General features: G+C 38.1%; 1 protein-coding gene across 3 annotated transcripts in view; it reads right to left on the bottom strand.

Moving 5' to 3' along the window:
- adgrl1a (adhesion G protein-coupled receptor L1a) overlaps positions 1-26,456 on the bottom strand; it is a 248,753-nt gene extending 222,297 nt beyond the window's left edge. For all 3 annotated transcript variants that reach the window (XM_041235761.1, XM_041235763.1, XM_041235762.1), the window contains exon 1: positions 25,785-26,456. The gene's annotated coding sequence lies outside the window, so the exon portion shown is untranslated. The remainder of the gene's footprint in view (positions 1-25,784) is intronic.
- Positions 26,457-27,209: the final 753 nt, after the last annotated feature.

Here is a 27,209-nt window from a genome sequence, read left to right as displayed (position 1 = left end):
TTTTTATATAAAAAAAGAGGCATAAACAGATTTGATGTTGCAATTTCCAGGAAGGACGAAAGGAAGGAAGAAGAGGAGGGAGGCAGAGAGGCAGACAGACGGAGACATTGTTCCTAAATTAAATTCCATTTAAATGTAATCCCATTTAAAAACTCTATCAGCCTGCGCATTATTGTGACTATGAGAAATCTACCTCAGTTGTTACTTTAGAGAAATCAATGGTGTAATATTATCTCCTGTAAATAAGGGCCAGACGGTGGCAAGCCAAGTCAGGTGCTGCACGTCGTTATTCTGCCACGGGCACACCAACACACCTCTTTCACCTGGCAGGAGATATATAAGGACAGCGTCATTTAAACAGCAAACAGCTTCAAAGGAGAAGCACCTATAAAATTGGACATAAAATAAGCCAAATTGCATAAGGAATCTAATAAAGTAACAAATATTGGATCCCAGTAGACTAAACGCGAGACCAGTAATAAGGCTAACAAAGTGAAATTGGTAGGGGAATAAATGTTTCGGCACTGTTTCAAGCCTAAATCTTTTCTATACACTGTGCCACTCTGACGAATCCTTTGTGAGACCTGTTCTGCCAAGACTGGTGTTTGGTTCCAGCCGTCAGCAATATTCCTGTTCTGTGCGTGACAGGAGAGAGCCCCAGACACAAAGGAAACAAGCCATGATTTCAGACAAGAGCATCGTATTGATTAAAGTACAGTGTGTCCGTGCTGTTGCCTCACCTGATTACGAAAAGACTCAACAGAAGTATCTGAGCGGGCAGACACTCTGCATTTCATTAGCCCACTGCTGTTAAAAGAATCAACTGAAAAACACATGTGCTTTTTAACCACCTTCAGGTAATCTCTCACCACGGCAGGCAAGAATCAGACAGCCCTCTGCAGCAATACAACACCTACCCTGACACTATTGTTTTCATCACGTCTAGCATATTAACAATTAGCCATGAATAGAGAGGAAACATTCATTTGATGGTCCACTTGAGCTGGAATTACCTAACCTGAAGAAACTTCGAGCAGAGCTCTCAGCATATCCCATGTGGGTTTGGAACAGGATGAACCAAGGCTTGCAAACCACACTGCCCTGCTGCTCCCAGTTCTGGATGTCAGAACTCTCCTTTGGATGTCTATTCTAAAAATCTCGATCTACGAGTGTTTGATTTGAATATGAATTCTAACCCACAGATTCCATAGCTATAAACATCTATGCAATGCAATAAGCATCTATTCTTCCCAGCGACAGCGAGTGGAAGCGACAGCGAGTGGGAGAAGTACAGCGTGGAAAAGTACAGAGCAGTTTCGAAGCAGAAAGGAGAAATTGCATCTTGAATTGCTTTAATCAGAAAACAGAGGACATTGGGGAAACACAGCAGCAGCCGCGTGTGTTTTTGTGATAACAAACAAGCTGAAACTCGGAGCAGCTGATTCAAATCCAGCGCCGTTTTGAGACACGGGCGAGGGGAGGAGCCGACAGCACAGCAGAACAACGCAGTCTTCCCAGCGACAGCGAGTGGAAGCGACAGCGAGTGGGAGAAGTACAGCGTGGAAAAGTACAGAGCAGTTTCGAAGCAGTTTGAAAGCAGGTTGACGACTGCAGAAGAAACTAAACTTAAAAAAAAAAAAAAAAAAAAACCTCAACATGGTTTTCAAGCCAGTAATCTGTGATACCTGCTTGATGTGGGAAATCCGAGAAAACCCAGCGGAGCTAAACCAAGTGTGCGTAAAGTGCCGCGCGATCCAGGATTTGCATAAACTAGTAAGCATGCTAGAAATGGAGCTGGAAGAAGTGAGACAGCAACAGGATCTTGAGGAACTGGCACACCCACAATTCATGGAAGTCTGCATCACCCCTAACAGACTGAAAGCCACCAGGGAGATAGAAGGTCAGAACAGCTGGGTTCAGGTAGGCAGAAGCAGGGAAAAAAAGAAACTTCGTCAAACACCACCAGAAATCAAAACAACCAACAGATTTGAGTCACTTCAGAATTTTGATGAGCAGAACCAACAACAAGAGAATGAAAGGAACAACATCCAGGACCCTATTGACAGTGGTGACAAGACAGTAAAAAGAAGGGAGGTCATGATTGTTGGGGACTCCATATTGAGAAACACAGCAAGTTCAATTCGCAGTTTGGACCCCCTTACTACAACAGTGTGCTGCCTTCCGGGAGCCTCGGTCAAGCACATCACTGAAAACGTGGACAGGCTCCTAGAACGAACAGGAGACGACCCGGTAGTAGTCGTCCACATCGGTACAAACAACATTGGAAGAGACAGACCAAAATCCCTGCAAAACAAATTCAGAGAGCTAGGAAGGAAATTAAAAGAGAAAACCAAAACTGTGGTATTTTCTGGTATACTACCCGCACCTTGCAAAGGACCATATGGACAGCTGGAAATAATTAATCAAAACCAATGGTTGAAGACGTGGTGCACACGGGAAGGCTTCACCTATCTTGATCATTGGACCACATTCTACAACGAGGACTATCTGTATAGACGGGATGGACTGCATTTAAATAACAAGGGAACCAGTCTACTCGGAGAAAAGATCCTCGAGCAGGTTCGGAAGCATTTAAACTAGAAAGGAAGGGGGGAGAAATCAACAAAAAAACAGAAGGGAGACCGCATCAAAACAAGAACAACAACTCAGGTAAGACAACCATTAAATGTATTTATCTAAATGCTAGAAGTATCAGAAACAAAATTCTAGAACTTGAAGCTACTGCACTAACAGGTAACTATGATGTGATAGGTGTTACAGAAACGTGGTTGTCTGAGAGTGATGGGGACGAATATAATATTTGTGGGTATACACTGTATAGGAAAGACAGGCAGGACAGAAGAGGAGGAGGGGTAGCGCTATACATAAGAAACAGTCTTGAAGCCCAGGTGTTAAACCTGGACAAAGAAAATAAAACCGAATCAATATGGGTCAGAATAACAGACAAAAATTCAAAAGGCATAATAATAGGAGCATGCTATAGACCGCCAGATTCAGACGGTGAGCACAATAATCTGTTATACAATGACATTAGAAATGTGTGTAGCAAAGGAGAAGCCATACTAATGGGGGATTTCAACTTCCCCCAAATAAAATGGGAAAACCCGGTGGGTAGCGCGAAGGATGAAATAGAAATGGTGGAAATGACAAATGACTGCTTCCTAACACAATTTGTGAAGGCACCCACTAGAGGGGAGGCATGCCTTGATTTAGTCTTTTCAAATAACGAAGATAGAATAACTAAAACAGAGGTCAGAGAACCACTGGCAAACTCAGACCACAACATGGTCTCATTTGAAGTGTTTTTTAAATCCTCAAAAGTAAAGACTAAAGCTAAGGTTTACAATTTTAGAAAAGCAAACTATGAAGGTATGAAACAGAGACTAACAGAAGTAGATTGGAGTAAAATAGAGAAAACACCCACAGAAGAAGGATGGTTGTTCTTCAAAAACGTAGTACTAGAGGCGCAAAACAATTATATCCCTAAAGTAGACAAATCTAAATGTAAAACTAAATTGCCAAAATGGTTTAATAGATCAATTAAAAAAAATATTCAGCGAAAAAAGGCACTTTACAGAGCATTAAAAAAGGACCAAAAAGAAAGTACACAGAAAGAGTACACAGAACTGCAAATGCAAGTCAAAAAGGAAGTTAGAAAGGCCAAGAGAGAAATAGAAATGAACATTGCTAAGGGAGCTAAAACCAATTCCAAAATGTTTTTCCAATATTACAACAGCAAGAGAACATTCAAAGAGGAGATTAAATGTTTAAGAGATACAAATGGCAAAATCGTAGAGGAAGAAAAAAAAATAGCAAATATGTTAAATGATTACTTTTCACAAGTTTTTACAAAGGAAGATACTGACAACATGCCCCACATGTCATCCAGTTCCTATCCAGTTTTAAATAACTTTAGCATAACTGAGGCAGAAGTGTTAAAGGGACTAGGAGCTCTTAAAATAAACAAATCCCCTGGGCCGGATGAGATCCTCCCAGTAGTACTCAAAGAAATGAAAGAAGTAATTTACAAACCGCTAACCAAGATCATGCAGCAGTCTCTTGACACAGGGGTGGTACCGACAGACTGGAAAATTGCAAACGTAATACCGATCCACAAAAAGGGAAACAAAACTGAACCAGGTAACTACAGACCAGTAAGCCTGACTTCTATTATATGCAAACTTATGGAAACTATAATAAGAGCCAAAATGGAAAATTACCTATATGGTAACAGGGTACTGGGAGACAGTCAACATGGTTTTAGGAAAGGGAGATCGTGCCTAACTAACTTGCTTGATTTTTTTGAGGATGCAACATCGATAATGGATAATTGCAAAGCATATGACATGGTTTATTTAGATTTCCAGAAAGCTTTTGACAAAGTCCCGCACAAAAGATTAATTCTCAAACTGAACGCAGTTGGGATTCAAGGAAACACATGTACATGGATTAGGGAGTGGTTAACATGTAGAAAACAGAAAGTACTGATTAGAGGAAAAACCTCAGAATGGAGTGTGGTAACCAGCGGTGTACCACAGGGATCAGTATTAGGTCCTCTGCTATTCCTAATCTACATTAATGATTTAGATTCTGGTATAGTAAGCAAACTTGTTAAATTTGCAGACGACACAAAAGTAGGAGGAGTGGCAAACACTGTTGCAGCAGCAAAGGTCATTCAAAATGATCTAGACAAGATTCAGAACTGGGCAGATACATGGCAAATGACATTTAATAGAGAAAAGTGTAAGGTACTGCACGCAGGAAATAAAAATGTACATTATAAATATCATATGGGAGATATTGAAATTGGAGAAGGAATCTATGAAAAAGACCTAGGAGTTTTTGTTGACTCAGAAATGTCTTCATCTAGGCAATGTGGGGAAGCTATAAAAAAGGCTAACAAGATACTCGGATACATTGTGAAAAGTGTTGAATTTAAATCAAGGGAAGTAATGTTAAAACTGTACAATGCACTTGTAAGACCTCATCTTGAATATTGTGGGCAGTTCTGGTCACCTCGCTATAAAAAAGATATTGCTGCTCTAGAAAGAGTGCAAAGAAGAGCGACCAGAATTATTCCGGGCTTAAAAGGCATGTCATATGCAGACAGGCTAAAAGAATTGAATCTGTTCAGTCTTGAACAAAGAAGACTACGTGGCGACCTAATTCAAGCATTCAAAATTCTAAAAGGTATTGACAGTGTCGACGCAAGGGACTTTTTCAGCCTGAAAAAAGAAACAAGGACCAGGGGTCACAAATGGAGTTTAGAAAAAGGGGCATTCAGAACAGAAAATAGGAGACACTTTTTTACACAGAGAATTGTGAGGGTCTGGAATCAACTCCCCAGTAATGTTGTTGAAGCTGACACCCTGGGATCCTTCAAGAAGCTGCTTGATGAGATTTTGGGATCAATAAGCTACTAACAACCAAACGAGCAAGATGGGCCGAATGGCCTCCTCTCGTTTGTAAACTTTCTTATGTTCTTATGTTCTTATTTCCGAGGGACATCTCGTACTTTACACACTTTCCATGAAATACACACTGTAACAAAGACAAACGGTCCAAACCATGTTTGATCACAATTGGATCAACACTTAGGTATATGTAGAAATGGGTGTGACATGGGTACATAAGACACAGGAGCTTGGACCTTATATCCCATGATACTCTCAATAACTTGCTAACAAATGTCCAAACCAAGCTTCACTGTAATTGGATAAGCGCTTCATGAGTGTGACCTATAAATGGACAGTGATGCCTCCATCCATACACTACCAGATATTGATCCTTTCAATAACCCCAAGCGTCCACCAACTGGATCTTTATATATATATATATATATATATATATATATATATATATATATATAGCTCAAAGAGCCAGCTGCCCAACGTTTCGATATGTTGTACATGTCTTTCTCAAGGCAGTCTACACCCCCTTGAACTTTTTCACATTTTGTTTTGTCAGTGCCACAGAGTTTCATGCATTTAAATGATAATTTTTTTCCACTTATCTACATACTGTTAAGGGGGAAAAAAAATTTATTGAGAAAAAAATTATATATTAAAAATACAAAACTGAAAGCTCATAATTGGTAAGTCTCCAACACCCTGAGTTAATACTTGGTGGAAGCACCTTTAGCAGCAATTACAGCTGTGAGTCTGTTGGGATAGGTCTCTACTAACTTTGCACACCTAGATTTGGCAATATTTGACCATTCTTCTTTACAAAACTGTTCAAGCTCTGTCAAGTTCCTTGGGGAGCGTTGATGGACAGCAATCTTCAAGTCATGCCACAAATTTTCGATTGGATTTAGGTTGGGGCTCTGACTGGGCCACTCAAGGATATTTACCTTTTTGTTCCTTAGCCATTCCAGTGTAGTTTGGCTGAGTGCTTCGGGTCGTTGTCATGCTGAAAGGTGAACTTCCATCCCAGTTTCAGCTTTCTTACAGAGGGTTTTCCTCAAGGACTTCTCTGTACTTTGCTCCATTAATTTTCCCTTGTATTCTGACAAGTGCCCCAGTCTCTGCTGATGAGAAACATCCCCATAACATGAAGCTGCCACCACCATGCTTCACAGTAGGGATGGTGTTCTTTGGGTGATACGCTGTGTTGGGTTTGCGCCAAACATAACCCTTTGCATTTAGGCCAAAAAGTCCCACTTTAGTTTCATCAGACCACAACACTTTTTGCCACATAGCTACAGAATCACCTGAGTGTTTTTTTGCATACTTCAAACTGGATTCAAGGTGGGCTTTCTTGAGTAATGGCTTCCTTCTTGCCACCCTACCATACAGGCCAGATTTGTGGAGTGCTTGAGATATTATTGTCACATGCATAATTTAACTAGTCTCGGCCATAAAAGCCTGTAGCTCTTGCAAAGTTGCCACTGGCCTCTTGGTAGCCTCTCTGATCAGTCTCCTTCTTGCTCAGTCATCCAGTTTGGAGGGACGGCCTGCTCTAGGCAGGGTCTTGGTGGTGCCATACACCTTCCACTCCTTAACAATCATTTTGACCGTGCTCCAAGGGATATTCAAGGCCTTTGATATTTTTTTTATACCACTCCCCTGATCTGTGCCTTTCAACAACTATGTCCCGGAGTTCTTTTGAAAGTGCCTTGGTGCTCATGGTTGAGTCTTTGCTTTGAAACGCACTACCCAGCATAGGGAACCTACAGAAACTGCTGAGTTTATCCTGAAATCATGTGAATCACTACAATTTAACACAGGTGGAGGCCACTTAACTTGGTGTGTGATTTTGAAGGTAATTGGTTACGCCTGAGTTAATTTAGGATTGCTATTACAATGGGGGTGCACACTTATCCAACCAAGCTATTCCAGTTTTTATTTTTAATTAATTTTCTTAAAATTTCTAGAATTTTTTTTTTCCTTGGAAGTTATGGGGTAGGATATGTAGATAAATTAAAAAAAAAAAAAAAACTATTTAAATGTATTTTAATTCCAGGCTATAAGGCAACAAAAGGTAAACATTTTGAAAGGGGGTGTAGACTTTCTATAGGCACTGTATATATGTAAAATGTGAAGTCCTAATAATGCCACCACTATATCACAGGGGATAACAGAAGAGGATACTAAATTTAAGAAAATAAATCAACTTTCTGTGAAAATGTCAGTGTTGCAAATTCAAGCCCCTCGATTTGATGACACTTTAATCTATAATCTCGGGGATTATCATTATCTGCCCAAAGTATCCATCATTTTCTCCATCCATTCACTCTCCAGATCTATAGACCAGTATTAATATCCTATCCATTGAGCCTCATCCATCATGTGACTGTCTATGGCAGGATCTGAATCACTCGCCTCTCTCCCTTTCTGTCAATACCAATCTGGCAAACGAGCTGACAATGAAGACACTAGCATTGCTTATCTTTTTTCAATAAAAAAGAGTGTCTATTAAATCTATATTGTCAACATTTTCTAAATACAATTAGCGCCGCTTTATCTGGAAGTCACATCACATTATGATTGAATTTTAAACACAATTTATGAGTCACTGTTTTTTTTGTTTTTTTTAATTCTGAACAAAATTAAAATCGCACCTGTGATTTTGACATGCCAACTTTCTTTGCAACAGCAGCCTGAGAAATCACAGCAGACTCCAGCTCCTTCAAGAGTTCACCGTGGTTCACACAACGTACGCAAGTCACAGTGTAACCGCTCACTCACTGCACTGCGCTACGCGACCTGTCTTGCTCTGAAAAGCGATCTCCGTTCATCACTTGAAAATACTGTATCCCAATTAAACGAAGAGGCGTCCCCAATTAAACAACGTAAATAGCATTGGGAAGAGCCGTCTCAGAGAGTTGTATCCCATTTAAGCAGCAATCCCGATTATCAGTATCCCGATTATCAGTATCCCGATTAGGCGGCGTCGGCTGTACAATTAACCCTTTTAAAATCACGATTAAAGGGAATGTGCAAAAGTGGTGACAATAAGCAGACTACATTAAAACAGTGTTTCCTCCAGTCTTTACCCCTATTTGTTGAAAGGAGAAAATTTCATCTTAATTTTACAAAATGAGAAACACCGTGATTTTCTATTACTTAGTAGAAAAAAAAAAATCTACTTTTGTAAAATTCCAGGTATTTTACCTCGTTCCAAAAATGAGTTAAAGACTGAAGTAAACACTTTGAAAATATGGTCCACTGATACAAGAACAGTGGCACTGTGGCATACAATATACGGTATTACTAGGTATTGCATCGATTAGTTATCAGTCCCTCCAGGATTATGTGTTTATGCAATAAAAATCGCATAATTAATGATCACTCGCATAATTTGTTGTCCTGTTGTAACAGGGCGAGCAGCCCTGTTCAGTATTTATTTTAGAACGGGGTTTTCCCCCTCCGCCCCTGTACTATACTTTGTGTATTATTTATTATTTATTGTATATTTGTATAGGACGGCGAAGCGGCGTGTGTTTTGTTTGTTAAAACATGTTCTGGCAGGAATGTTTAAAAACCTCGTGGTAATGTGTGGCTGTCGGCTAGTGGGTTGCTAAACTACCCGGCAGTCACACAATTAATAATCTCGTGCAAAATGTGGCCGAGGGGTAATGAGAGAATCGATAGTTTAACCCCTCGGCCATAGTAAATAAAATCCTGCAGCTTTCTGCACTCGGGGTGGCTGTACGGAGGAGAGGAGAGGAGAGGAGAGGAGAGGAGATGAGATGAGATGAGATATAAAACAAAGTTAAAGGAACCATGGAGGCTACTGCCCAGCCGGACCTTTAGTGTTTTGTGTTTGTTATTCTTTTGTTTAAGTCTTTTATTTTTCTGCTGTGAGAAAATGTTTGTTTTGTTTAAATATTTTATTTATTTTTGTATTTAAAATAAAAACGGTGCACGCCCCATCTTTGAACTGCAGATACCTCTGTTGTTCTTCCTTCTACATCAACGCAACGCCATTTCTTGCCACACCTGTGCATAATTTTGAAAATTGCAATGACTCTTGTATCTGTAAGACCATTGTAGCTTCATAAGTGTGGACTCGGGTATAATCTTGTGCAATTGGCTAAAACAAACATTTTATAGGATTGTACTGTTTAGTGGTAACAATGAGAAAATGGAAGCAGATAAGTTTGGTTGAAGCCTTGAAAAAATAGCAAATATTTCTTCTGATAAGCCAGATGTCAGGAGAGAAAAAAATCACGGTGGTGGAGTCCTAGCACCGAGAATACGTTGGCAGCATTGAATGTTAGAACTGTGCTGCATTATCTGAATTCTGCTGCTCTTTCAGGATTGAGCCAGTAAGTGCACATTTACACAAGTTTATTTTGTATTTAAATTGTATCTGTCGCTGTGATCACACTGGGTCCGTTTAGACTCGGGTTTATTATGTTTGGTATGAAGTGTGAACAACAAAGTCCGCTTGGGAAACAAACCGTACGAGTCCAGCTAAAGAGGTGGTCTCGGTCCGTTTGCACATAGGAAACAAACTATACATGGTAACCTGACTAGGAAGTAAACGTTTTGCGGTTCAGTTCATTTTCTGAGGAAACAATTAGAGGAAAAAACAGAAAATGTCTCTGGGAACTACATTAGGGTTACCAGACATCCTGGGAATTGACCATTGTCATGGTTTTCAATTTTTTGTCCTGGTCGGAAATAGTAAAATTGTTAATCGTCCCGGTTTTGCTATTATATTTTTTTTAAGTACAAAACTATCAGCGTGCTCAGCAACTTAATAGCAGAGTAATGTATTAGGTTGTGTGTTAGCACCATTCAAAAATAAAATAATCTTGCAGATTATTTGTTTAACCATTGTGATTATGTGTATACCATATATTTAAAAGGTAATAGCTAATCTGTTTTTTAAATCTGGCTTTCTGTACATTTAACACATTTTGACTAGAGTGCAATATAAAGAAAATAATTAGTTGTTCTGATCTGCAATAAATTCAGACGATGTTTAATTTTGAAACTATTACTGTGTTTTTTTATATACTGGTGTTTTTGTTAACGGCTTCAGAGTTGCAACAGCGTCAGTGAATTGAAGAAAAAACTTTCCCTGTGGAAATCTGGTACTCCTAAACTACATGGACAGTGCGAGAAACCAAAACATCAGCCGAACTGGGCAAAACTAAAAGAAGACTTTGTTTAATGCTGACATTAGGAGAACCACGCAACATTGCGCAAACTGCATAATCCTACTGAAGGCATTCAAGGAATGCATTAATTAAATTAGCAAAATGCTGCCCCAGTGCTGTTTTCCACAGCAATATCTAAGAATCAACACAAACTTGATGTGGTTATATAAATAAGTAGCATTACACTCACCATTTCAATGAAAGTCCAGATGCTATGGAGCTTTTTAACACTGACACATCATTCTACAGTTGCAGCTGTAACAGGTAGCGCGGCCAAAGCACCAGTAGGTCAAATACATCAGGATACATGAGTCCCAGGTCGTGTTTTTTAAAGACCTTAGTGAGTTCTGGAAAAGACATTGCATTGTCCGATTCCCAAGCGTTAAAATAGGCTCAATGTGGTGTACAAATAAATCACACTGCATTTCAGGAACTCTGCATTGCTGATTCAGCTTCCCGAGTGCTTTCCCTTTAGTATATTAACAGTTTTCAGTTTAGCATAATTTCAAAAATGTGCATAAAAAAGTCCATAACTGCATGTTATGAGGAACTACGTTCAGTTTGTGAGTGTCAGTGACAGAAAGTGCAAACATTGAAATCAATATTCTGGAGATGATTATTGGATGGGGCAGTGCCCCTGCTTGCTGCCCCTTGTGCTCGCCCCTGGGAACATTTTATAACAAGGTCAGTTACATTACACCCACAAAGGAATGACCTATTTGACAGTGCTGTGACTATGTGGTGAGTAGAGTGGATAGGGTTATAAAGGGGTGAGCAATATTTTAAAGTTCTTATTAGCAACATTAGCACTGGTCCTCTTTTATAAAAGTGCTACAAAACGTTTTAAAATCCATTGTCTTCCCTCTTATTAGCATTAGCACTACTCAATTCTCATGGCATGTATGTCGGATCTGGAATGTTTTTAAACATGAAATCAGTATATGTATGCATTTAAAATGCAATTCAATATGAAGTGCCAGTTAGGTGATTACGTCTGTATATAGAAAGAAATCCCAATATTCATAGGTAATTAAAATGGACCACCACAGGATACATTTATTACACTGCAGTCAGTATTAATTTCTTGTTCAGGAACAAAAAATGTATAATTCCAAAATATGAAATAGCTAATACTGAATAATGAGAAGATGATGTTTTTTGCTTGTTTCTCAACGTCAAATGAAAAATTTAATAAAAAGCTATTTAGGAAGACTGGAAATCAAAGGGGTGGGTTTGTGTTTCCTGTGCTGTAGGTCTGATATAAAAAAAAAAAAAAAAACAATAAACAACCAACCTGCACGCTGTAATGAACGTGCACCTTGCAGCTGATGAGTTTATAATATTGACCGCAGCAGGACCTGCAGAGCTGGCTCTTTAGTTGAACAGCAAGACGTTCGACTTCGAGCTGCAGGGTTAGAGGTTCACGCCCTGCCCTTGCCTTTCCATTCAGTTCAATGGGCTGGGCTGCCAATGCATCACAGCAGTGTCCTATGGGACCCCTGACCTCTGCGGTTGAAACGGGTAATTAAATATCCTTGTTCTTTGCATTATTATAACGTCTGCTGTCTTCAAAGACACGTGATTCAGTGAAATCACGAGTGGTCGCGGTTAGAAGCCTGACGCTGAAACTCCCTGAGCCTTGTGGACTCACAATCGCGTTGACACTCAAGGATGAGCTCAGATTGGGCAGGGGGGGAGTGAAATGGGTCCCCTCCTAGTGGCTGACGAGTTAATAATACTCACATCAGCAAAAGACATGCACTTCCCTCTCCACTATAGAGCTGCTCTTCAGTTGAAAATTACGACATTTGCAATTCGCGTCCAATACTTGCCTCTCCATGCAATTCAATAGGCTGAGATTCCAGGTCATTCCAATATCTTGAAAAAAAGCAACTGCAACCAAAAGATCGTTAGGACAAAATAAGTCAGTGATAATATTGCTGGTGGTAATAAAAATCTGAAAACCTTGCTTCTTTAACCATAAAATAAAAACATTTCCTGCATTAAAAACACAAAAAAGTCACATCAAATAATTTTTGCTTGGCTAGTAGCCCCAAGGTTGTGTAGATCCTGTGCAAACTCCTTTAGAATTTCATTTTTGCATTTTAAAATGTCTAATGAGCCTCAAGCTACAACAAGCCACACATTCAAGAGAGATTCAACGCTGAATCAGCGCTGCTTTGCAGCCAGGAATTCAACAGTCACACTACAAAAAGCTCTGGGCTATAATACAAAAATCATTTACACACTATCGTCAAAGCCTCATGTGAAATTAAACTAACCTTAAGAGGGCTAACTCATGCTTAAAATCAATTTTCTTATTAGCTTTATTAACACTGACTGGCTCATCTTTTACTGTGCTGATACTTTCTCAGTTGTTTTTCATTAACTACAAATTCAAAACTGAAAATAACAAGCAAAGAACCAAAAAGGTCTCTAACAGAAGCCCCAGTGGTTCTGTGTAAGTGCTAGTAAGAGGTAATAAATATTAACCTTGGTTAGTGCTGAGGAGTAGCACACTACAAGGCATGCATCACTGTTATCTGATTACATTTTTCAGTAACTTAACTATAGTAGTTCCTTTTTCTGACAGGTAACGGATTACATTTTATGTGAAAAAAGTGAATAGCTTGGCATTGAATTCAGAAAGCACTTCCACAGTCCAAAATGTCACAAGAACGCACTTTTCATCTTGCTAGTAAATGGCGTCAGAGGAGGTAATAAGTGGGTTCAATAGCTGAATCTTCAAAGAATATTTCGGGCTGTAGCCTGACCAAACTGGAAACAAATACCTCTGGCTGAGAATCAACTACAACTGTAATGAGTCACATTTTTGTTCAAGTAATGTGTAACTGTCATGGACTACTTTTAAAATGCTGCTTGGTTACAACCCCTTTAAAGATAAATAAATTAACCATAAACGTTTCTATTACAAAGCTGAAATCTGTATTGTATGTCCTTGGGAGTGGGGCTCTGTATCCTTTATAAACACTGGCAAGCCAAAACTATTGATTCCACCACCAAAATCTCTTGGAATTTTAAGGTTGAAACTAGAGGAAGATTGGATCTTTTTGTAATATTTTCCAAGACTTCAGCAAAACTACTCACATACAGTATTCCTAGTAAAGGTAATTAGGCAATTATATTTGTTTAATGCAAAACCGTTTTAATATTCTTAGCAAATGAAGTCAACTGATTACATGCAACAATGCTCATGTTCTGTTCCCACATACGCCACCTATTTCAGTCAGAGCGCTAGGATTATTCAGCACAATCTGAAACAATGCTTACAGACACATTCTCCTGTGAAAACTCTTGTAAAAGTGCAGAAGGCTGGCTGATTAATGACCCATGATTGTGACTGTCTTAATTTACTGTCTAATAACAATAGACATTTCAAGATATTTCACGATCCAGCATCATATTTATTAAAGCAGAAAAAATAGCGTTGTTACATTTAAACTGTATAATTCTCTCCAGTTATTATATAACAAATGTTCCTAACTATTTCAATGTTCAGCTGATAGACAGTACTTGTAAATTGTAGAATATTTTGTTTTTAGGTCCACCTTTTCAAGAGATTCTATTCTCACCATCAGTGATCAAACGAAATAAAAACATAAATAAATGTAAAGAATAAGAGACACAGCGATCTTTAGCAGAAGCATTTCCAATCATTTACAGCAAGCAAACAAACCAGCTGCCAGGTTCCAAAATGCAGTGTACAAGGGCAGGTATTGCATCAATGCTGTGTTTATTTTGAAGTAATAAACAAATTTACATTATTCTACATATTACACAGTAATGGGTAAATGTCATGGAAATTCTGAAATCCGTGATAATGCTCTTAGTTCTGAATACAGTGATAGTGTTGCTTTAAGACATTAAAATTAAGTGCACTCTTTTGTATATAGTCCCAATGGAATGAGGGAGACTGTGCAGTCCCAATGGTATCAGGGAGACTGTGCAGACCCAGTGGTATCAGGGAGACTGTGCAGACCCAATGGTATGAGGGAGACTGTGCAGACCCAGTGGTATCAGGGAGACTGTGCAGACCCAATGGTATGAGGGAGACTGTGCAGACCCAGTATCCTGTGCAACCCAATGGTATGAGGGAGACTGTGGAATGAGGGAGACTGTGCAGACCCAATGGTATGAGGGAGACTGTGCAGTCCCAATGGTATGAGGGAGACTGTGCAGTCCCAATGGAATGAGGGAGACTGTGCAGACCCAATGGTATGAGGGAGACTGTGCAGACCCAATGGAATGAGGGAGACTGTGCAGTCCCAATGGAATGAGGGAGACTGTGCAGACCCAATGGAATGAGGGAGACTGTGCAGACCCAATGGTATGAGGGAGACTGTGCAGACCCAATGGTATGAGGGAGACTGTGCAGACCCAGTGGTATGAGGGAGACTGTGCAGACCCAATGGTATGAGGGAGACTGTGCAGTCCCAACGGAATGAGGGAGACTGTGCAGACCCAGTGGTATCAGGGAGACTGTGCAGACCCAATGGAATGAGGGAGACTGTGCAGTCCCAATGGAATGAGGGAGACTGTGCAGACCCAATGGTATGAGGGAGACTGTGCAGACCCAATGGTATGAGGGAGACTGTGCAGTCCCAATGGTATGAGGGAGACTGTGCAGTCCCAATGGAATGAGGGAGACTGTGCAGACCCAATGGTATGAGGGAGACTGTGCAGACCCAATGGAATGAGGGAGACTGTGCAGTCCCAATGGAATGAGGGAGACTGTGCAGACCCAATGGAATGAGGGAGACTGTGCAGACCCAATGGTATCAGGGAGACTGTGCAGACCCAATGGTATGAGGGAGACTGTGCAGTCCCAGCACTTATGATTCTCCAGATAAGCTCAAAGCAACTCAAAGCCCGGGAACGATAGATTTAAAAAAAAAAAAAAAATCAATATTGGAGAACCCAAAATCCTTCAGAATCATTGCAAACACCAAATAGGAAGAGAAAAGTAAAGAACTCATTACAATGATATGTGAAGCTACTGTAATTATTAAGAAACTGTAAATAAAGTCTACAGTTGTTCATAGATTGAGGTTTTCAAACCTGGTATGTTCCTCTTTTGGGAACAGTGTTTGAAATCATGCTCCAATTCTGTCAGTATTTCAGTGTTTAACTTCCTCTGTACTGTTGAAGAAAAATAAAAAAATATGTCATACTTGTAACACTAACTGGGTTGGTTCAAACTTGCTTCTTTGTCCAAATGTGTTTCAATTCACATTTCACTTGAAATAGGTTCAGTATAGCATGCTTCCTTATCAAAATATAGCAAATAAAAGGTATTACTGTATTTGCCCTTGCTCTGCTTCCTTCAAAATGGGCACTTGTTACTGTATATGAACATCCAGTTACTTGTACTATTGTAATATTACTTCATAGCTCAGTGAAAAACAACACTTCACTGCACACTTTCTATAAACCCATCTAAGGTTAGCTGAACAATTAATACATACATAAATGCACTTTACAATCACTGAGTTTGCAACCTACAAGTGGAATTAACTACATGTATTCAGGCTAAATGCACTTTTAAAGAATGACCTCTAATAGTAATACTGATAACACTTATGTGTATAAAAGACACACTATACCCAAATTTAAAGGGGGAAAAGTCTCATTGAGACATTAACCTGAATTATCAGCAAGGACTTACTAAGGGTTGTATAGACCCCACCCAAACTGAAAAAGTGAGAGGCGTATCAAAATAGCTAAACAGGGGAGCAGAATTTAGGTAAGATCAATTTGTATTGTACTTGTAAAAAGTTGTATTGCAAGTAAAAAAAAAAAAAAAAAAAAATTAAATAAATAAATAAATAAATAAAAAAATAAATAAATAATAATAATAATAATAATAATAATAATAATAATAATAATAATAATAATAATAATAATAATAACACGCATTCTAATAGAAAATAAGCTTAAATCTGTTTTTGCATTTATTCAAATCCAAGGACAGAATGGCCGCTCTGTTCCACATTACACTGCTGTAAAGCAGATGCAGAACGTAACCTAAGGAAAGCAGTTCTCCAGATTCAGCTGTTTCCTTGTGGTTTCTTTTTCATACATTTCTCACGATCGTTCATGGAGTGCTGTGTTTATTTCAGTCATGGGGGTGGCTGAATTACTGACCAGCCCCCATGGAATATCTACAGTTACAAGACTGAACAAACCCCGACAGAACCATTAGCAGACCATTACCAGCAGCAGTAAGACACTGGATTTGGACCAAATATTGTACAGTACATTGGTCCTGATATAGTACTGCACTGGACCATCCGTGTCAAAATATTATCCCAGTACCATTGTGCCAGAGGTAGCCTCGTCCCATTGCAGCTGCCCTCAGACAGCACACAACCACTGAGATCATTTGCCAGGGAAATAGCTTGAATGGAAAATACAGTCTGAAGAAAAAAATACATTTTAGTTTAAACTAGATTACTACGACAGCTTAGAATGCATATTGGCCTTAAAAAATATGTACAAGTCCATGTTTTAAATGACAAACAGATTAATCCATTTATGAAATAATCTATTTTTGCTTTCTTCTGGTAAGCAAGGTTAGTACATACCTGCCATAGATACAAAAAAAGCATGCAACCCCAAAATACAGTTGCTCCATTTTAAAATGTTTTATTTTATTTGTGATAATTTGTGCAAGAGAATCCACTAACATATTTTGTACATTGCCTTCTGTTATGAAGTGCCAATAAGTTAACGTAGTCTCCACCTAGACTGTAAGAGAAGTTAGAATTAGAGGATTCTGCCTACTCTACATACAGTACATAACAACTTATAAATAGAAAAATGTGCACAAGGTAGAGTTTCAAAAGCATTAGCCACTGGTCTAATATTCAATACCTTGTTAAAATGACCTTCACAATACTCACCGTGGAAAAAATGAAAAAAAAAAACACCAGAAATATGCCGATAATCACTTTCTACTTCTTTATTTGATCCGTGTTAGCAATCTTCCACAGTTACTGGGCTGGGCTGAATTATACTGTGCACTAGAACACAAGCTGTTAACTTAATTCCTAGACACACTGAAGACGAAGAGTCACTGATAAACTATTTTAACAATTAGCTGCAACATTTCAGCCCTCAGAATTCAGCTCTATAGTGAGCTACTTATCCGCAAATAAAAAAAATGAAACAGTATAGCTAATCCTAATGCAATTTCCATCTGATACAAAGACATGTCCATTAACATCAGGATCTAATCTATATGTAAGGTATAAATCACGACGGGCCGTGTGGTTCCCATGCTATATACCACGCCTGGGGTGGTATATATATGTTCAGAGCGGGTTCACCACAGTCAACTCACCAGCCTGGTAAAAGGACGCAGCTGTCACGCATTGGTACTGGAGAACTACTCATGGTAAACGGCGATGAGTGCAGTTGGTGGCTGTGTTCGTGTTACTCATAAAAAGACCGCGTTGCAGTCGGGAGTCTGCTCCTGACGTCACGGTCTGCGCAGGTGGAGCTAGGACAGCTTTAGGGGGTTTCCAAGGTTGCCAGATCAGAGGTTTTTTTCCCTTGCTCAGGTTTTTCTAGGAGGTAACAATTTAACAAAGGTTTTTTTTAAGATAAATGTAGATTTTTTTCTAAGTTTTTTTCATAATTAAAAATGCTGAAATTTAAGATGAATTCAACCCCTCCCAAGCATTCCCTTTAATAATCTGTGGCAGGCATAGTGGCTGAAGTATGAGAAAACGGTTCAATCCCAGCTAAGGAGAAAGATACAGTGTTGCAATCTGCAAAGCTCGGGTGGGGATTAACAGGCACGCAGGGTTGTCTGTCTAGTTCTTTTCTGCTTGTGCTTTCACCCTGCCGCATCGCAATGCCACATCCACCCTACAAACAAAAAAACACAAAAGCTTGGGAAGCTCAGGAAGATTTCAAAGGTCAATTAAAAGCACTGACATCAAGTCTGTAGATCCAGACTTCTATGTATAGCTGTTTTTTTTTTTTTACCTTATTCCAAATGGAAATCTTACCTGTTCTGTTTGAATTAATGTTTAAACTGTGATTTATTAAATATGTTTTCTATAAAATTATTATTTTTAACTTGCATACTATAGTCAGGTTGTGCAGAGCCTAGTTTCACATTATGGGCCTTCACCACATGGTAACAGGCCTAAGCCTTTACCACATTTTGGCCTGTATGGTTTACAGAACAATGTAATGTAAAGGCACACTATGTAACACAATTTTTGTTCCTGGGTAGTAAGTGTTATTTCCTAATTGCTTATGCCTTAAAAGTACAGAAAATGGCTATTATTCCCCACAAACTTTGCTTTTGTGACCAGGACAGTGATATTTAAAAATATCACTATTTCCAATGGGAAAACGGGCAAATGTGTGTCTATTCGTTCACATAAAGTCAGAAAAAAACAACACATGAATCCAAATTAACATGTATTTATACTAAAGTAATGCAAAATTGACTACACAAGATTTAGAAGTGAGTAGTTTTTCAAGATTTACGATTATACTGTATTTACTGTGAAATACTGTAATGTTATGTAAAGCCTGGTTTATTCAACTTCACAACAAAAGCATATATCGCACAGGAATTTATTTTGGTGTGGGAAAGGGATATCTAGCCCTAAGGATAAAGAATTAAATAATCCCCTACCAGCTAACTGTATACTGTATATGTGGCATTTAAAAATGATGTCCTTGTGTTTTCAGTTACAGTAGATACACTGTGATTTGAAAATGAAAGCTATCTCTTCTCTGCTAGACGTGGGTAAGATTTAGGTTTCCGTTTAGTACTTAATACATTTGTTTAGCTTAACTTTAAAAAAGGATAGTGTAATTACTGACCTGTACATACAACATTTATAATGTAATGATAACTCCACACCACATTTAACTAGCATCCGTACTCATTTTTATTTTTTAATAAGCTGTCCTTTACATATAAAACATGCTATTTAAAAATATATATATCAATATTCTCAAGAGCACGTGGATATATATATATATATATATATATATATATATATATATATATATATATATATATATATATAGTGACAGATTGCTTTCTGGTCACACGTTTTTCTTCTCCAAATAAACACTTTAGACCCCAGATACCAGGAAACGCCATAGCGTGTGTTTATTATTTACAACTAAAACTAAATAAACAAAACAAAACCTAACCTGATCTCGGGCCCTAGCTAAACAAATGTTTCCCTAACTAATAACAAGGCAGGCTAAGCCTGTTACCTCATCTCCAAAACCAAAGCGTAATCCAAATATCTTTTCCAAGAGTTCGTTTTCCAGTTTCACAATACTCACAATAACTAGCTAACTCTCCAACTCTCCCAGCCAAACTCCTACCATAACCCACACTGAAACACACACAATCACACCCTTTTAAACATAAATTAGTTAACTGAATTAACATGGAGCTGGTCCTGACTCCAGTAACCACTACTGGGTCCAAATACCCCCATTTATGGTCTCTGGCAAACAAAAGTATTTATTTTATACCAGACTTATTTAACACAAGGTTATCATTTAGCAGTTTATCAATTAACCCATTTTTTTGTTTTAATCTCAAACACATTATATCATTTAATTTCTTTGTTTAACATCCAGATAGTTTATGTTCTCCTTTCATATTTTGCTCCTTTCCTAACCAATCCTTCACTATATATATATATATATATATATATATATATATATATATATAGATATATATATAATATATATATATATATAAACTGTACTTGCTCAATACTTTTCAAGTTGACCACCATGAGCAAGAGAAAACCCAGTAAGATATGGCAGTATTTTAAAACATGAATCTGTTCAATGTTCTATATGTAACTATTCATTGAAATACAACATAGACGCAGAGTGAAAGAAAGTAATCATAGTGGATCTTTTTTTTTTTTTTTAATTGATTTGCTTAATGGAACTCTAAATATGCTGAACATTCCACTACCTCTTTGAAGTTTAAATGTTTAAAATCAATCCCTAATTTCTTCAAAATACTATTGCATGTTTTTAATGTTAGCATATTTACCAATTAACTTAATTACTAAACACTAGAAATGCAGCCAATTAAGAAAAATAACCAAATAAAAAAATCTTGCTGGTGTTTCAATAAAGTGCATGTAACTGTATTTTCTTTTTATTTATTTCAGGTTGTTTATAGGCTGTACCAGGAGAGCCATTAAAGGCATTTTGCAAGGCTTGCAAAGTTTCTCTCCATGCCCCAAAAAAAAGACCTGCTTGATCATACAAAAACTAAAAAGCATCTGTCATCCCTGAGTGCACAACAAAAAAGTCTTACCAGAGACAACGACCTCATCTGCAGCTGTCAAAACTGCTGAATTACAGCTAGCAGTTCATGTGGCTGAACATTCTGCCATCTCAACTATTGACCATTTAGTGCAACTGGTGCCACAACTTGACAAGAATGCAACAGTTCTAGAAAAATCAGACTGCATCGCACAGAGTGCACAGGCCTGATACAAAATGTCGTGGCTCCAAATTTTCCCAAACAGCTTATCGCTGATGTTGGGACAAGAGCATTTGAGTCCATTGAAAATCTCCAAGAAAAAGTGTCTGGCCATGATGATTAAATATTTCAGTGAATCAAAACAAAAAATTGAAACTACCTTCTACCAGGTGATTGCGATCCAGGATGGGATGGCCATAACAATCACTGACGCAGTGAAGAATGTCTTAAATTAATACAAATTGTCACTTTTGAATCTAATGGGCATTGGTGTTGATGGGATCAACAGTATGATTGGTTGTCATAATTCAGTGGCAAAACATCTGAAAGATTGTGTTTCATGCATTTGCCACTCCCTTCACCTAGCAGCCAGCAAAGCCACAGATGTTCTGCCTCATCACCTTGATTTCATGGTATGAGAGGTGCATAACTGGTTTGCATACAGCACAAAGTGTCAGCTTGATTATGCAGCTCTGTACAGTACAATCAACGATGCAAACCATCTGAAACTAACTCGACCGTGTGACACAAGATGGCTAAGTCGTGAAGATGCCATCAGAAGTGTGCTGGAACAGTGGAAAGGGCTTCAGCTTCATTTCCAGACAGCACAATCAAGAGCGCTGCTACACTGCTGAACAGCTATGGAACATGTTATCTGACCCCAGCAGCCGTCTCTGCCTTACCTTTCTCCTTCACAAATTTAAAGCTATCTGCACCTTCAACCGCATGTTTCAAGCTGATGTTTCTGATCCATCCAAACTCACTAAGGACTTTGTCATTTACTATCACCCCTTCTTCAGCAGATTGTTGTACCTGCTCAACTGCAGCAAGTCTTCAAAGATGATGAGCTTCTTGAATTTGAAGTTGAGAACCACCTCATGCCCGTTTCTGCAATGTACTTTGGGTTTGAGTTTTGCACTCTTCCAAAGAACTGTGTTTCACAAAAAGCCGTGCAAGAAATCAAGTTATGATGCAGAAAATGTGAGCACACTGCTAATAGTGCAAACCCTGATGCTACTGAATAGATTATATATATATATATATATATATATATATATATATATATATATATATACACACACACACACACACACACACACACATATTTGTATATGATTGTATATGTTGTGATACTATATATATATAAATGAATGTTATATTTCTTCTGTGGTACTCTTGATTATTGCTCTGATTGTGGATTTTTGTATTCCATATTTCTTTGACACTGTTCTCTAGCTATTTCCTTTGTTGTAGTTTGCTATGAGTGCTTTTCTCAGACCTGAATCCAACTCCTTTGTTTTGACCATCATCTGCTGTGTTGCCAAAATGTTCTTCAACAGATGTTGGAAATAATGACTTGCTTCTCTGGCAACTGACTTTATAATGCAGCCTAATTACTTTGTAATGGGTTTCAATTAATTAATATATATCTTTAAATAAGTTCTGTTACATGTTTACACTTTTAATATAAAGGTGCCAATATGAGTGTCATAAACAAATATTTGAAATTGCTGAAGTGCTGCTATTGTTTTTATAAAGATTGTTTCTTAAACTGTGTATTTTGGTATTTATCGTATTCATTTATTAATTTGTATTAATTTGTGACTAATGCTCACTAAATGCTGGTATATTACATGTTTTTTTCAATTGTCTTATATTAAGTGTAGGGTGCAAATACTTTTGTCTGAGACTGTATATAACCCTACTGCTGCACGGACACCTCAGTAAACCTACAGCCTTATTTATACTGTGATATCAGGAGCTGTCAGTTCTGAGCAGATTTACCAGATGGGACTGGATCTTGTCTTTTCAATATATTAGGGGAGTCTGTTTCAGGATTATCTGCTATTACTTTGGGATTGAGACATAATTAAAAAAACATATGAACATAATTTATATATTTTATTTCACATCATGTAATCAAAGACACTACAAAATGATATTGCAAAAGTCTATGTAGTACATTATTTCATGTTAGATTTCAAAATGTCATTTTTTTTATTTTTTGTCAGTTTTTCATGAAGTACAGTATGTGAAAATCTACAAAGCGGTATGTTATTCAATATGTTAACGTAACATTATTCAGCAGGTTTCATTCGACTTATGGAGTAAAATGTGTTATTTGTATAAGGTGATGGAAACCTTTGGCCAGAGCTGTAAAGCCTGTGTGAGCATTCTTGTGGGTTGCAAAGAGGATATCAGCACTGTTTTAAAAAATAAAAATTACTTTCTTTATTTGGTTATTGGAAAAATACAAAATATTGAGTGATGTTTTTGTTTGTTCATTAAATATTTTTACTAATTTGAGGGAAAGTGCATTATTTTTTTTGTTTATTTTATTTATTTATTTTAAATCTTAGTTATGTAACATCAGTTATGTAATGTAGCCATAAAAAGATGTGAATACACACGCACGCACGCACGCACATGGTCCAATTGGGTACTGTAGCACAGGCGAGTATGTGCTGAGAGGGAATTAACTTAACCCTTTAGGGGCCGTGATCGTGTAAACACGATCATACTGAAGTGTCATTCTAGCCCCATGATCGGTAAACACGAAAAAAAAAAAAAAAAAAAAAAAACACACACTTCATTTCTTTGACTTACTGGACACTATACTTTTACATATCATTGGATACAGGAGGGAATGAATTTCACTCTCTGATTTTTTATTTATTTTTTTGGTTTGGTTTTTTGGGGGGTTTTTTTGGAGGGGGGTTGTGACGTCCTGAGACGGGAATTTCATTTTTAAAGGACGGAGACATTTTACAGCAGCACGCAGAAACAAAACATCACAAAGCCACGGAACAAAACTGCAAGCCCTGTATATGATGGAAGCCATACTATCGCTTACTATAATGTTAAACATGTTAATGAAACAAAGCCATCGTAAATCCCTGTTTATTTCAGTAAACAGTGGGTTAGCCACAGTCCTGGCCACAATGTTTACAACATGCTTACCATAAAACGTTTGGAGCAAACAAATAAAAAAGTAGCGCATACCCTTATGATCCACTTCAATACTGCAAGTAGAAACGTTTACTTGTAAAAAAAAAAAAATAATAATAATAATAATAGGTTGATCAGCTGCATTTTCCAGTAATAATGATTTAAATACTCCACCCACCCCCCCATCCCCACCCCAAAAATAAAAAAAATAAAACCCTACACCGCCTAAATGTTCTAATCCGTTTCCTCTTTCTTTCTCCAGGAGGTGGACTGGGTTTGTATTATAAAGAGCGAGTAGGTGTTGTGTAAAGATAAGCCAGCCATGTCTCTTCAAACCCCTAGCGTGTAAACAGCAGCTGTCCCTATATATGCACAGCAGTGGTGTCATAGTGTACTATTTACACTAATGTTAACACACCCCTAATAATTCATTTTACAACCCAAATCCTAACCCTAACCTTCAATAGTTACAGTTACTGGCCAATCAAGAATCTCAGCTTGATTGTTATTAATAGTTATTACTGGCAAACCTAGAGAATTACAGACTGATTTATAGTGGTGTAAATAAGAGAGGGGTTCATTCGCAAAGCAGTGGTGTAAGTAGGGCCATTGACATATTGAATTGAGCATCACAGGCAGCCAGACAGGCAGTATGTACAGAATTCACAATAGACTATGTATATAAATATGGTTAAATGTTTTATTGATTTTTTTTTTCTATGTAGCACACCTGTGAATATTACACTACAATGACTACCACCACAAATATCGACACTACTCAAAAACATCTGCGCTATATTCATTTAAAATATGTATTTTCCCCAAGGGAATCTGTACACAACAGAAATGTATATAATAAGATACAGAAACTGGAACAATTAGAATGTAAATATTTGATACAGTCTTTGCTTGCATGACACTTAGGCTATGGCGATGTGGGCAGGGTATCGGTTAGTTTTTGGTACGCAGTGTCACACTGCTGGAAAAGAAGGGGAGGGGGCAATATATATAACCCATAGCCGGCAATACCCCCCGGCCGCCTCAGCGCCGCCTGAGTACCTTATTATAGGAGTCCATTACCTGCTCATTAATAAAAACCAGGGTGCTCGCTACTTGTCACTTGTCATCTGTATACACATCTCCCCGCGATCAATGGCGCAATCGGGTTCTGATTACAGCAGGACACTACAGTAAGAGCCGCGGGCAACATAACATATGCCGAACTCAGCCCAAGCCCCATTTCGGCGTTTTACAGCGTTTTACTGTCGTGTAGTTGCTTTAGTAAATCTACACGCATACGCATTCTATCACGAATGTAAAACGAAAACAAACCAAAAAAAAAATACCGGTAGATACAGCCTGCACAAATAATAATAATACAACATAGTAGCAGTACAATTTAAAGTTAAAATGGCGTATTGCAATTTGTACAGCCATGAAATGCTGTATTAAATTAATAAATAATAACCATAATAATCCAGGCAGGCTACACCTATGCGTGCCAACACACGCAAGCTTGTGTTTCCCTGTGCATGTATCATATGTGTCGTATAATATATAATTATACAACATATTGAGGTTAAAAACGTTCTCTGTCCCTGTCACACATCATCATAGACCACGATGACAGCCAACTGTATGCAATATTGCATTTCTTTCTAAGAAAAAAATATATACATTTCCTACCTGGTTGGCTCCTCTGCTCCTCCTCTGTCCTTTCTTCACTGGCTCTCGCCCATTATTTCTGCGCTCCCCGCTTTTTCTTTGTTATTTTTGCTACCTTTTTTTCTGCTTCTTGCGGATGCATAAAGATTAAAAATTAATAAGACGATCTCTTCCAGGCAGCAACCAGCTCCACGCGCCTGTGTGTGGGGGGGCTTTTTTGTTAATGTGAAAAAAAAAAATATTCCTCCCCCCCTCCTCCAGAATAAAAATATATTTATAGTGGTACAAATACCAAAACAAAATTAAAGAAAAAATGACCGTCCTTTTCCGTTCCCCCTTTGCAGATGTCGCTGTTCTGTTTGTTTTTTAAGTAAAAAATCTCGCCCGCAGTCAATAATATGATGCTGAAAATGGCTTTGATTTGCAAGCTACTCTGTACCTCCTCTGGTTTTATTAAGACCGCCAAGGAACCAGACCATTGTGATCATAAAGAGCACACACTTATACCATAAGACAGCTTGAACACAGCGATCCAATACTTAAAAAGGCTTTATGTGCAAAAACAACACGTCCCCTCAACGCTGGGTATCTGGCAGCTGAGCAAAACGAGACGTTTTCTTCAGCTGCACTCGGTGAGGATTCCATTCCATGGCTTTTCGATATAAAAACATCTTATTCCAGAGGAAAGGTGTGCAAATCCATATTATTATTATTATTATTATTATTATATTATTATTATTATTATTATTATTATTATTATTTTAATAAGAGATAATATTGGCGGTTATAAAAAAAAAAAAAAAAAAAAAAGTGTTCTCAGCAAGTAATTCAAACTCCGTGGTCCGAATCTCAATCAAAATATTGAGGGAAAAAAAAAAATCAGTTTATTTATTTAAAATGGTTCCCTAGAAATAAATAGCCTTTTTTTTATTTTAGATTGAATGCATTAAATCGCTTAGCAAGCTGTAGATGTATTTTAATAATGTAATGCTCTTATGCTGTCTTTTGCCGCGGTTGATTCAGGCTCGCATATCTTCGCGTTAGTCGTTAATCATATGCACATATGCACCTATATATCTTTACTGGAGAGAGACCGCGTCATTGGGTTGGGAGCCTATTTTAGACAGGCGCTGGAATAATTAGAGCTATTGTCGTTGTCCCCACAGGCAGGTGCACAAAAAGCCAGCATCTCGTTTTAGAAAAAAAAAAAAAAAACTAAAATGTGCTTGTTCTTGTCGTTTCTTCTCGGTCTAAGTCTGCATTTCCCCAGGTGAAGCAGTGAAATTGAGAAGAGAGGCTTTTTCGACTTTCGCTCCCCCAACTGCCATCCAAAAATCACACAGCGAGGCGTGTTTCCCCCTCCTAGGTTGAATGTATACAGCAAGCATACAGGATGCAGTTCTCTTAAGCCCTAGCACTGATTTCTAATGATGGCAAACTAAACCT

Source organism: Polyodon spathula, chromosome 38, assembly GCF_017654505.1.
Source record: "Polyodon spathula isolate WHYD16114869_AA chromosome 38, ASM1765450v1, whole genome shotgun sequence".
Lineage (NCBI taxonomy): Eukaryota > Metazoa > Chordata > Actinopteri > Acipenseriformes > Polyodontidae > Polyodon > Polyodon spathula.
This window is presented reverse-complemented; position numbering and strand designations above follow the sequence as displayed.